The sequence below is a fragment of the Amblyomma maculatum genome, chromosome 4 (genome assembly GCF_055883805.1).
Source record: "Amblyomma maculatum isolate TAMU_Amacu chromosome 4, ASM5588380v1, whole genome shotgun sequence".
Lineage (NCBI taxonomy): Eukaryota > Metazoa > Arthropoda > Arachnida > Ixodida > Ixodidae > Amblyomma > Amblyomma maculatum.
Genome location: NC_139347.1, coordinates 19,157,362 through 19,169,449, shown reverse-complemented (window position 1 = coordinate 19,169,449; position 12,088 = coordinate 19,157,362). Strand labels below are relative to the sequence as shown.

Below are 12,088 nucleotides of genomic sequence, written 5' to 3'. Positions count from 1 at the left end.
AATCAACACACCATTTTCAGAGGCTGCCCGCAGCAACCGTACACGCTAATTTCGCCTACGCTTCTGCCGAGAGGAAGAGCTAACTCGTCTCCTTCCCAGCTGCACTGCGCAAGAGCAAGGCGTGAGCGGATGCGAAAGTCGCACGGGCCCAAGGTATCCCGTTTCTCGCGCGATGGTGTAACAGAGCGCAGCCCAAACGTCCCTGGCAGTTACGCCATCGCCGTACACCCTGGGGCGCATGCGGTCGACTCCTTGACATTGCTGACGGAGTGACGCCGTAGTGCGCGTATAATGCCTTAATGTGCGCCCTGCTTCTTGCTGGCATAATCCGACGTAAGAGGCACGAGACCCAGCGATAACTGTCCCCACGCGTGGTGTATCGTCTGACGGGCACGTCTTGTAGCGCGAAGCTCTAAAAAGTGGGATCGCTGTCGGAAGCCCGTCTCAACAGATAATGAAGCTGCGCTCGCGTGCCACATAGTCTGGGAGACGACCAAGAAGAGCTCGGATGTCCAGAAAGGAACTTCTCACAGAACCGCGATGATTTCTTTCCCTGCTCGGGTCTTTCTTTCCGTCTTTCTTCTGTTCTGTCTTTTTCTGCTGATCCGGAAGGCGTTCGTCATCCCCGATTACGTAGAGGAAAAGTTAGTTATCGGTACGAGATGTTCCTCATTCGCACCCGGCTGGCCCACTCCTCCCTAACGATACGCATCTGGCACGCTGCTTATTGCGTGTGGTCCGTTTGAATGGCAACCGCGGTAGTGCGCACGGCATCATCACTTCCCCGTGTCGTAACAGCACATGTGTTTCGTAGCCACCTCGTGAGACCGATAGAGCTCTCAAGCGTCAGCAAGCAGACAGAATTTTTCGTAATGTGAGTAGTTGCGAATGCGTTCGCGTATTTTCTGCCGGCCCCTATCACACACTCGCACAGGCATGTGCGCGAATGTCCCCACAGTAAAGATAGCGTGTGTCCTCGTGTGACAGTATTTCTACGTTTCCTGCACCCCTGCTGCGACACGCTGACTGAATTCTTTCAACGCACAGCAGACCACTGCAGCCTTACCGCATTATACACTGTGGATCAGACCTTGTAGTGTTCTCAAGTGACAACGAGGGACACACGATGTCAGGAAGCCCACACATGTGTAATTACACTGCTAAAGAGTTTCACCTAGCTATACCATTGGAAAGCATAGTCCATAAAAATTCGTGAGTCGGAATCAAGTTCTTGAGTGAACTTCAAGAGCTATAAGAGGAAGATTTACAGCGATGCTCTCTTTAAAAGCATCTTTTGAGAGTAAGGGGCTCCAATGCGGCTGTGTTGGTCTATAGAAGTCCAATGTATACAGATCTTGTATTTTGGGCATTATACCTTTTTTTATCTTTAGCTGCGCGGCGGGACGACACCGAGGAAAGAATACACAAGGTAGTCGCCTTCATCGACTTCAATCCGTGTGCTTGACATTCAAAACCGAGCCTCGAACTGGAACCGAGGTTGAAGCGAAAACTGAAGTCCTCGCACCTTATTCGCATTTGGCCTAACCACGACAAGTCTCCCATCATTCTCTTTTTCTGCTAGGCTCGATTTTCTCAGAGTTGTGAGATTGCTCTCCATAGTGCCAAACAATTGTCTTTTTAATCCCTATGCGACAATCGTTGTTTAGAACGTTAATCAATCGCAAAGGTAATGTATAGCGTATAGTAACACACCATGCTACCACAGCAGGTATCCACGAAGTGACTTTTTAGCACAGAAACGAACAGCCACCGACGCCCACCAAATACATGCGCACACCCGCCCTCGCATAACCACGCATTAGTTATCATGTTTGACAGACATTGTATGAAGACATCACGTCACATACATGCCTGGTCGTCTTGGTGTTTAGGTTGTCAGCCTTCCACTGTCATGCGTGATTCATCTTACGTGTTCCGCTTTAATAAAGGTGTTGCCCTGAGGCTGCTAAAACTATTCGCATTATTTTGACGCTGTCCTACTCTGCTGAATTTGACTATGTAACACCAAGAGCATGCGGACAGGCACGAATTCATTGTCCCTAGATGCATCCGTCAGATTCGGTTACAAGAGACAATTGGAGCCGATCACCAGTGCAAGAAATCGGGATGAGGCAGCAGATTTCAGAAGGGCTCCTTACCGGATAGTCATACATGTGGTACGCTTGTATATTTAATCTAACGGGCCTTCAGCGACGACAGAGGCGTAACAATCTTGCATTCTATATTTTATTAGCAGAGTGACCTGCAAAGAGGCAAAACTTGTACGTATCTACTGCAGGCAGTGTAGACAAAAGTACTTCACCAATAAGCAGTAAACGTTATGTCAAAAGCGGGAAGCACATTTTCTTTTTAATTTTCACGTACAGGTGCGAACATGTGTAAACGGAGCACGCTTTTCCATTGAAATTACAATCATAACTCCTGTACTAAAGATAAGAAAATAATATCTGCCTTACTGAATTGCACATACCGCGACTGCCAGTTTCAATCATTGCGACACGTGAAAACTATTAGAAGGAAATAGAGTGTTCCGTTTACTTTTGTCCGCACCGGTATGAATATCACTATACGTTTACACGCTGATTTTGCAGCACCCAGCTTCTCTCCCAGTCGAAAAAATCTACAGAACCATGTCAAAAATACGACAGAATATTCTGTAGTTGTGTCGTAAACGTCAGATTTTCCTGTAGTTCTGTAGTACTTTTCTGTAGTTTTTCTGTAGTATCTTTTTGTTGTCTGTAGTTCTGTCGCACGTTTCTGTTGTAACTACAGAAAGCTCTGATGTTACCATAAAAAGTTCTGTTGTCATAACAGGTTTTCTGTCAAAAACCGCACAGAAATTCTGTCGTAACAACAGAACTTTTTCTGTAGTTTTTTTCGACTGAGCTCTGTCCCCTCCAGGGCTCTGCAGGAGCTTCTTTATGAAACACCGCAATTTATTGTAGAACATTTCAGGCTGTAAGTTATTCTAGGCACTGCGTGACAAATCTACAGTCTCGCTTTTTCAACCAGTTGTCACTTAAAAGCATGTTCTATATCGAACTTCATTATTTTTGCTCATGTTAAAGAAATCGCACATCTATATTTTTGGTGAAAACCAGGATCCGTATGCGTGGTCTTCAAAAGGGTCGTTATCTCCTTGACATCAAGTCATCTGAAAAACGCCGGAACCGGAAGTATTAGACACTTTCTTTCACCGGCGTTCTCCCCAATTCGATGACTGCAGGTAAGGGAGATATGACACTTCTGAAAACGGCGCAATATTAAACTGGGAATATGGGCCGATCGCTAGATATGCCGTTCATTTTCTGCATTCCTGCATCCTTCTTACATTTTCTGAGCTAGCAAACAAGTGTACACAGAGGCAAAGCTTTCAATATCGGGCGCGAGGACATACCGTGGCGCCATCTCTCGGAAGCGCTAGCGTGACGAACCAAGTAGGATAACGCGCGGTGAACTGCTGCGGTAGGATGCTTTCCTATAGGCAGTTTACTTGCGCGTTAACATTACATTCATTAATTTACTCATATACACTTCGGTCTGGGATAAGCTTAATTGGAAGTATTAGACCCACTGATTCGGCAAGAAAGCACTTCACCGAATCAGCGAGTTGTCGAAGTTGGCGAGTTTTAACTACTGCGACGACGACGCGCACCACTTCGCAGCATTGCTTTTGCTGTTAAGAAAAAAATACTGAAGCTATCATACAACTATTTAGGGGTGAGCGGTTACCGAATCCAGGTAATAAGATTCCTCTGCAAGAGCAGCGGAGCTGTCAGGTACCTAACAGATGCCAATCGCCTTCCAATAGCACCGACGGAAGCAGCGTCTGTGTAAAGATCTTAGACTGACTGAACGCAGGCAATTTCAAGTAAATATGGCATTGATATGGTTTTCTTCTGCGCCTTGTAAACTTCCCAGATTATGCAATAGGATGTGAAAGAGTGGCTTAAAAGCACTTAAGGCAAGAGGCACTTGGATGACAACAAGCGTGTTGCTTGCTCAAAGCCGGTCATCTACAAGATACCCCTCATTTGTAGCCGTTAATATATTATTGGACAAACCAAGAGGTACTTAAATGATCGTTTAAGAGAGCACGCGCGGGAGCCGGGGGGTCCATATCTGCCTGTTCACTGTCGCAGTTGCAGGGGTTGTAGCCCTGCGTTCAGTCGGACTAAGATCATCGGAAGAAGGAAGGGCAGCCTGAAAGAGAGGTTGTAGAAGCGGTTTTCATTATACGCCCGCAACAAGATAATTACGTTAGCTCGCCTTCGATTTACCTCCTCCAACAAGAATTGGGTTTTCTTGCAATGTGACCTTTGGGTGCTTTGTTTATTTTTATTTTGTTTTCATCTGCTTTTGGTTCCTGTCTGCAATAGTTTCAATGTCTTGCTTCCTCGTGCAACGTTAATCTTTGAAGTTTTAACTTCTTGGTCATTTCGGCATGTGTAGCTCGTATCATATATGACGCGCATTTGATGGCTTCCACGTGCTCGTGGTTGTCTTTTGGTTCGCCAAAAGTCATGTTTCGATTTTTGGTCCATCATCTTTTCTCACTTGCTTGTAAGATCGAACGTGCCACCTGGTTGACTATAAAAGCCATCAATGTTATCGGTAAAACTTCAGGTGCATCATGGTCCTTCAATACCGTGAATTACTCGGCTAAAAGTCTTTAAACTCTGGTCTGATTATGCTTTAAGCTGAGCCGTACGTGTACGATAAATGAGAACATTTAGAATGTCGTCAGCGTAGCGGCAGGCTTTAATTACGCTTGAATGAGCTGCGTCGAGTTCCTGCAACAGCAGACGGTCAAAATGAACTAAGAATATCTCGCATAAAACGGACCACGCACGAGCCAATGCAGATGCCCTCGCGTTGCACATACATGTTTCCTTCTAAACACACTAGTGTAGAATTCACGTAAGTGGCCAGTAGCTCGAGGAAGTTCTATACAGTGAGGCTGCAGGCGCCCTGGAATGCGACACTCCCGTGCAAAGTCGATTTCATCACGCACAGCACTGAACTGTTCCCCGTGCGGTATGGTACTGAATGGAAGAGCTCCTCAATTTATACAGACATATCGCACAGTTGGCTTGGCACCATGTATGCCATCCTTCTTGAAAGACCTTTACGAGAGTCGCAAAGCTGTCCAGCTTCATAGGATCTTCCGGGAATAGCTTCGAAAGGTTTTGCTGAAGGCACTTGCTCACGAGTTACTGCCACGTACCTCGCTTAGTGACAATGACTCTAAACGAGGCCATGTATATTTGTGTGTTTTGGCCGCAAAAATACCTTCAGTAAATCCGCCTTCGATGTCTGGACTTTCTGGTGTAGCTTCTCTGTCCGACTTTTTTTGCAGAAGCGCCAAAGCCATTTAGCAGTATGCACACGTGGCATCTACCCATTGATTCGATACTGGTTGTTTTAACTTTGACGATTACGTTGCGCTAGTCATTGCTGTTGTGTCTGCGCAGGAAGACTGGTCCCCCGGACAGTAACATTCACAATAAACACAGTTGCAAGTAGCGTTTCTCCCGTCCATTTCTGTCGTCCTTATCTGTCCGAGTGCTTTCAAATGTATTATGCTATAGTAGCCTAGCAGACAACCTTGTTAAACCATAAACTGTTTGCGTTACGCTTGTACCAAACGGCCACTTATCAATGTGCGCTGCTCCATCCCCCTCTATGTGCGAAGGTAGTGATGTTTACGTACATTATCCGCAGACTCTTCCAAGAGGAGTAAACATCGGTGGAGTGCACTTGATCTCGCTCTTTATCCCCATATATACATTGCACAACGTTCCCATTCAATGTGGATACAATCGGGTCAAAGCTTTCGTACCCTGGTACGCTTGTCACTGTATGGCTATTTAGAAGTGCTCTTACTTCAGCGCAAGGTCGCACTGTAATCAGCACGACTCTGGTCACTGCTCCAAGATATACGATAAATGCATTCCGATAAATAAGGGGGGAGGGGAGTGGGGGGATGCGAGCTCCGGATTCCTAAAGGGAATTGAATGCTTTAAAGCGGGGCCGCCTAAGTATAGCAAAGCAGTAGTCTTGCGCGAGTATACTCTACGTTAGGTTGACCACACGTTGTCTAAATGAACACCCACGCAAGCACAAGCGTTCATTATCAAAAAATGGCATCAATCTTCCGGGTCATTTTCAAGCCTTGTCAAGGTAGAACTGCATCTACTGCGAGCCCTATATCTGCCTGTTCGGTTGTAAAGTGCTGCTGGAGAGTGGAGCTATGCACGTGCATGTAATTGCAGAAACATATATCACGAAATGCGGAGACTATTGCATTTTTAATTGACACATCGGAGGTACTATGCGGAGATGAAGGGTTCTTTTCTATAGGCATTTGCATGGGGCGAGTAGGGTGTCAAAACCCCTTATGTCCGGGCTGTTGTAAACCGTTTCCACGGCCGCTTCCACCGTGTTAGCGTAAGAGAACCACAATAGCCCAGCGAGCAATATGGTGGTTCCCAGGAAGCCCTCGTTACAAAGGTCAAAATGTGGGTGTGCAGGTTGGCCCACGTAACTTGAGCCAAAATATCAAAAATAGAAGCGCTTTGGACACACATGGAAACAGAGGCATGATGTTGGCACCAGCCTAAAATAACTATAAGGCTATATATTTTGCGGCGAAAGCACTACCGGACAGGGTTAACATAACCAATAATCTTGTAGCGTGCATGACCTCGAGGTTAGCATTGACCAACCTGCCGAAATGAAATAAATAATGCAGCAGCTACACTTAGAACCTGAAACGGCGCTAAAATATCAGCTTCACTAGCCACTGCACAAGAGCACTGCATGACATAGCGGCAACTGATCACGCTTCTTGTTAACCTACTACACACTCTCGCGCTGTGCATTGCACGTCATCGTTACCATTAGCTTTGCACAATCCAATCTCGCCGTTCCTAGCAAGGCGCCCTTCTCAGACGCGGACATTGAAATGACTTGGGTGCCGGTATACTCTGGCAACCCTGGAAACGAGGCGTCTCACCAGAGAGCCCGGGGTTTAACCGCCCGTTGGGGGAGAACCTCCACTCTAGAGACAGCCAAGAATAGCCTAATCGGCCTAATCTCATGACTTAAAACACCACTTCCGCCTTGGACGAATGAGTTAAGTTTCCACCCCCGCACAAAAGAGCATGGAAATCACCTAGAGGAGACTCCAAACTCTTTCCCTAACCCTCACTCCTCCCTCATATGTATATCCAAACTCTTTCCATAACTCTCACTCCTTCCTCGTATGTCTCTAAACCGATTCCCCCAGGTACAAACCACGTGGTTTATAATCGGCACAAGTGACCTGGTTCTGCCTTATATAATTAATCCCTTGGCTGAACCAGGGAACTTTTGTCGTGATAAGCGATAGTGCTGTAATACGTCTTCATAGATTGCCAATGGCTGTGGGGATTGAGAGACTTCAGAATAGGAAGAGGAGGGACCCCGGAGCAGAAGAGCTCGGGCGGCGGCATGTGCACAATCATTTCCCTCTACACCATAATGACAAAGTGCCCAAATAAGCTGTTTGTGCGGAGTTCCTACACTCCAAATTGTTTCAGAATCTTGCAGGTTACCCGCGCGATTCTTTCCGGCAAACAATTTAAGCACGTATTCTGCGAGTCGATAATGATGTATTCGGAATCAGGAAGCTACCATTGCGGTCGCCATCTTACTCTGCAAGTTTCCTGCACCGAACATAAAGTTCATCGACCTCTCATGCACCACGGATAACTTAGCAGAAAAAAAAATTACAAGGGTTCAGCGCTCCTGAACCAAATATTGAGCGAGAGCATTAGCTGCGGGTGACCGAGCGCTCTTCTTCTTCTCTTTTTCTTCTTCCTCGGCCCATATATAAAACCCCGTTTTAACCAAGCCGTATGAACGTGCCTTAGTGGCCTATAGGGGTAACGTGAATGCCAGGGTCCTAGCAAGCTGATTCTGACATAACCGTCCCATGTGAAACGAGAGACCCAAGTTGGAAGCTCCTGCCAGCTTGGGGTCGTCTACGGGGGTCGTCTACGGGGGTCGTCTACGGGGGTCGTCTAAAGGTCAAAGGTGGTCACCGCAGTTCCACGCTGAAGGCTCAAACTGCGAGAAGTATTGCTTTCGCAATAAAAAGATCAAAAATACTGTGCTTGCTCCAACGTTCCGGGTAAGCGGCATCGTACGTGGAAGAGAAAAGATTAAGCTTGTGAGCGCGATGCATGACGCATGACTGTCAGCAGTAACATACGTGGCAGACAACAGTAGGTTCCGCCTGTGAATTCCGCCTGTGAATTGAAAGACACGAAAACAGGAAGGACAACGGGGCTAGCGCCTCTCTGTGTATGTCCGTGCAGCGCCTGATATTTTCTTTTAAGAGGTCGACATTTAAAAAAAAAACGCGATTTACTCCAGATATTTATCTACTAAGCACATTAGCATCGAATTATTCCAGAGGCTGTTGCTCTCTGGAAGACCCTCCTGATTACTTCGATACGGATACCTGCGCCCAGCAAATAACCGCGTTCCGATCATCGAACCAATTCATACTGCCTCTCGAGTCCAGTCCAGGCCTGTCGCATCCGGTTAGAACCGCGCCTCGGCCTACCGGAACAAAGATAAATAGTACGCGTTGTCCCACTACTGCCACTTATCGTGCGTTATCAGAGTGCTTCAAAGTGAAGGTACCGTCTGTCATGCAGGGTGACAAGTGATACAAAAAACAAGTTGAAAAAGCTATGGATCATAACTTTCAGCATCAGCATCCGCGCTGCATTAAAGGATTTGCACGTAGAATCTTCGCTTAACTAAACAAAAACGACGTAAAAAATGCTTTTCTTTTTTTTTTTGCTACCATATATGCGTCCTGCAAAGTTTAAAATGTAAATCATTTAATCCCGGAATGCTCCGCATTTAAAACGTCAGATGGATTCGTAAGCATGCAGGACTTCATGGACTTCTAAATTTATGGACCCCTAAATTTTTATTCAGAAAAACACTACACGAGCACGGGAAACATGGGTTGTTTAACCGTCGCAGCTAGCTTTCGCATTCATTTACCCTTCAGCAGGTCTCCTGTCAGTTCACAATTTGACTTCTTTCATATAGAAGTGTTAGACATCCATTTCTTCCATTATGTCATCAATTCGTGCAATTGTGCAAGCAGAATTGAAAATTGTTCAAGTTACTACAGTCTGTATCTTAAGTGATACGCCGGGGTTTACAGACTCGCGACCTTTTTGCTCTGCATCCTCAAATGTACAAAATAAAAGCAATGGCCATGAAATTTTATTTATACCACGTGATTATATGGCACGAAGACGAGCGAAATTTTTCTTGGAATCAAACTTTTTCCGGACACATTTCTGCCGACTCGCGTTATCAGTTACACAAGACAGGCTGTCAAGAACATGAATTTATTTTTTGAGGTAACTGCGGAATGCTGTCAGGTACTGTTGTGTAAATATGGAAGTTAATGGCCCAACATTCAGAATGCGGCGCGCACGGTAGATTCCGGCTGCCATTCCCGGCGCGCGCGTATGTTCGCCGACGATTGGATTGTAAAACATTTATTTCGTCAGAAACGGCAGAATGCAGATGATCCGCCGCCGAAGCCGCACCGCAAGCAGATGAGTCGGAAGCCCTTCTTACGTAGCCGTTTCCTTACAAGGAAAACCTCTTTGATGTTTTAGAGCTAGTCGGCAAGTTCTGCGTTATTTTCAAGGGCAAATAATAGCATTCTAGAGTTAAAGCTGTGTCATTCCGTGCCTTTGTTCCTCGAGCACGAACCCATCCCCGGTTCGAGACGTGCGAGCATAAACTCTACTACCGCGTGACGGCTTTCGGGTACGAAATTGAATTCTTGCCATTACCAGGTTCAGCCTTCCATCAAACTACATTTAACATCATGTTGAAGAGCATTAACATAGCCTTCTTTTTTTATCCTAAAAGCGACCTTTTTTTTATCCCGAAAGAATGAGTGGTCGCTATGGTTCCTTTGCGGAAGGTTTCTCGTTCAAAGCAATGATGTAAGCTCGGGAACTTTTTTCCATTTTACAGAAATGGGAGAATTAAAGTATGAATTATTGTATGAAAGATGGCGGAAGAGACCACGTGGTTTAAAAGAATATTCCATTTACGATATTGTGTCCAGAGTCAGGATGACTGTGGTGGGTTTGACGTTAGTGACAAATTTGTTGCGGATGAGTGATAATGATTATGATGACGACGATGACGATAAAGAATTTGCGAAAGAGAAGTGCGACGGAAGTCTACGATATCCAACAGTGCATAGAAAACAGATTGGGAGGCGTAGATTGACATCTCGCTCCAGGTGAGAGCATAGGGCACTGCGACCGGTTCCTGACACCACGCTTCTATTTCCTCTACACTTGCGCAAGATAACTTGCCGCTTAAACTAATATCTGCTGTCCTGTGGGTCTTTCTGATTGTTTTTAATTTGTTTTTAATTTATGAACTATTTCTACAGCGTTTCATTTTGACACTTACTGTTGAGAAATCACAATACTGCTCTAGGAAAAGGGAAGTCCAGGGAAAACTCTTCTGTGTTTTATGATTTATTTGTGTAGATGGGACTGTTAAGACTTTGGAAAAGCCGTATGATGGACAGACATACCGAGCCACCAAGATCGTCCAAATCAGTGTTTCGTGAGCAGTGTGCTTTGGTGAGAAGTGTGCATGCTGCACGCGAAGAACCTCCAAATACCAGATGCATGTGCTTGCCTCCCTGAATTTTGACGTTTTGATGGCGGTGCAGTGACGGGATAGGGATATTGCGGGCTCGTATTAAGCAGCCCGGTAGCTTGAGACATGAACAAGTGAAGTTTTTTTTTTTTTTTTTTTTTTTTTTAACGGAATTTTTGCCATTCGATAAAGAAGAAAAAGTTTCCGTGGTGTAGCGGTTTTAACGCGCGCCTCACACTCGCAACATCCCTGGTTGAAACCCAGGCGGAAACAGCGAATTTTTATTTGCGACACCACAGCAATTATTTCTTCATTTTGCCAGCCCCTTTCACGATTTTGGGAACGTGTTTTAAATCCGAGCCCACATCCCCCGTTTCCGTGGTGTAGTGGTTATCACGTGCGCCTCACACGCGCAAGGTCCCCGGTTCGATCCCGGGCGGAAACAGCGAACGTTTTTTTTTTTTTTTTTCCATAAAGGATCGAACCGGGGACCTTGCGCGTGTGAGGCGCACGTGATAACCACTACACCACGGAAACGGGGGATATGGGCTCTGCTCTAAAATGCGTTCCCAAGGTTGCGAACCGTATGGTGTAAACCTTTATGAAAAAAAAAAAGAAAAAAAAAACGTTCGCTGTTTCCGCCCGGGATCGAACCTGCAGATCAGTTACGGCTGGTCGAGCGGGCTAAGCTAGAAGGAACAGCCAGAGGGCTCCTGGACTAAGAGGTCCTCCTGGGAGTGTTTATATATATATTTTTTTTTTAATAAAGTTTTTTCCTCCTCCTCCTCCTCCATACGGTTCGCAACCTTGGGAACGCATTTTAGATCTGGGCTCATATACCCGGTTTCCGTGGTGTGCATTCTACTTCCGGCCACCGGCGTGTACGGACGCAGAATGATGAGCTCCGGCGGAGCGGCGATTGCGGCCCAGGCTGGCCGCGGTAACAGGCTTGGGGAAAACGACGACAAGGAATATCAGATTATTTTGCCGCATCTGCCCACCGGACGTGTTGTTTTCAACACAGTTTTTTTGCACGGTGACGTACGAGTGCGACCCTTCAGGGTTGAAGATTTCCGGGACGCCCTGGCCAAGATTGGTACGCTCCCAGACGTGGTGGCCTTGGGGGCTTACCAAATAAACCATGTCTGGGCGGTGACTTTGAACAGCACGGAAGCAACCAAGCGGCTGCTAGCATTCAAGGAGCTTCAAGTGAAAGGTCGACGGTGTATCGTCATTGACCCGGAGGACCAACAGGTGAAGCTACGGCTCCACTGGATGTTGCACGGCGTGGCGGATGAGGATATCCGAACAGCTTTTGCGGCGTTCGGTGAGGTGACGGAAGTGACCCGTGAGCGGT

At 46.3% G+C, this 12,088-nt stretch overlaps 1 non-coding gene across 1 annotated transcript; it reads left to right on the top strand.

Annotated features, from left to right (window-relative positions):
- Positions 1–11,103: 11,103 nt before the first annotated feature.
- On the top strand, positions 11,104–11,176 carry TRNAV-CAC (transfer RNA valine (anticodon CAC)). Its single transcript has one exon. It is a non-coding gene; the product is annotated as a tRNA-Val (tRNA).
- Positions 11,177–12,088: the final 912 nt, after the last annotated feature.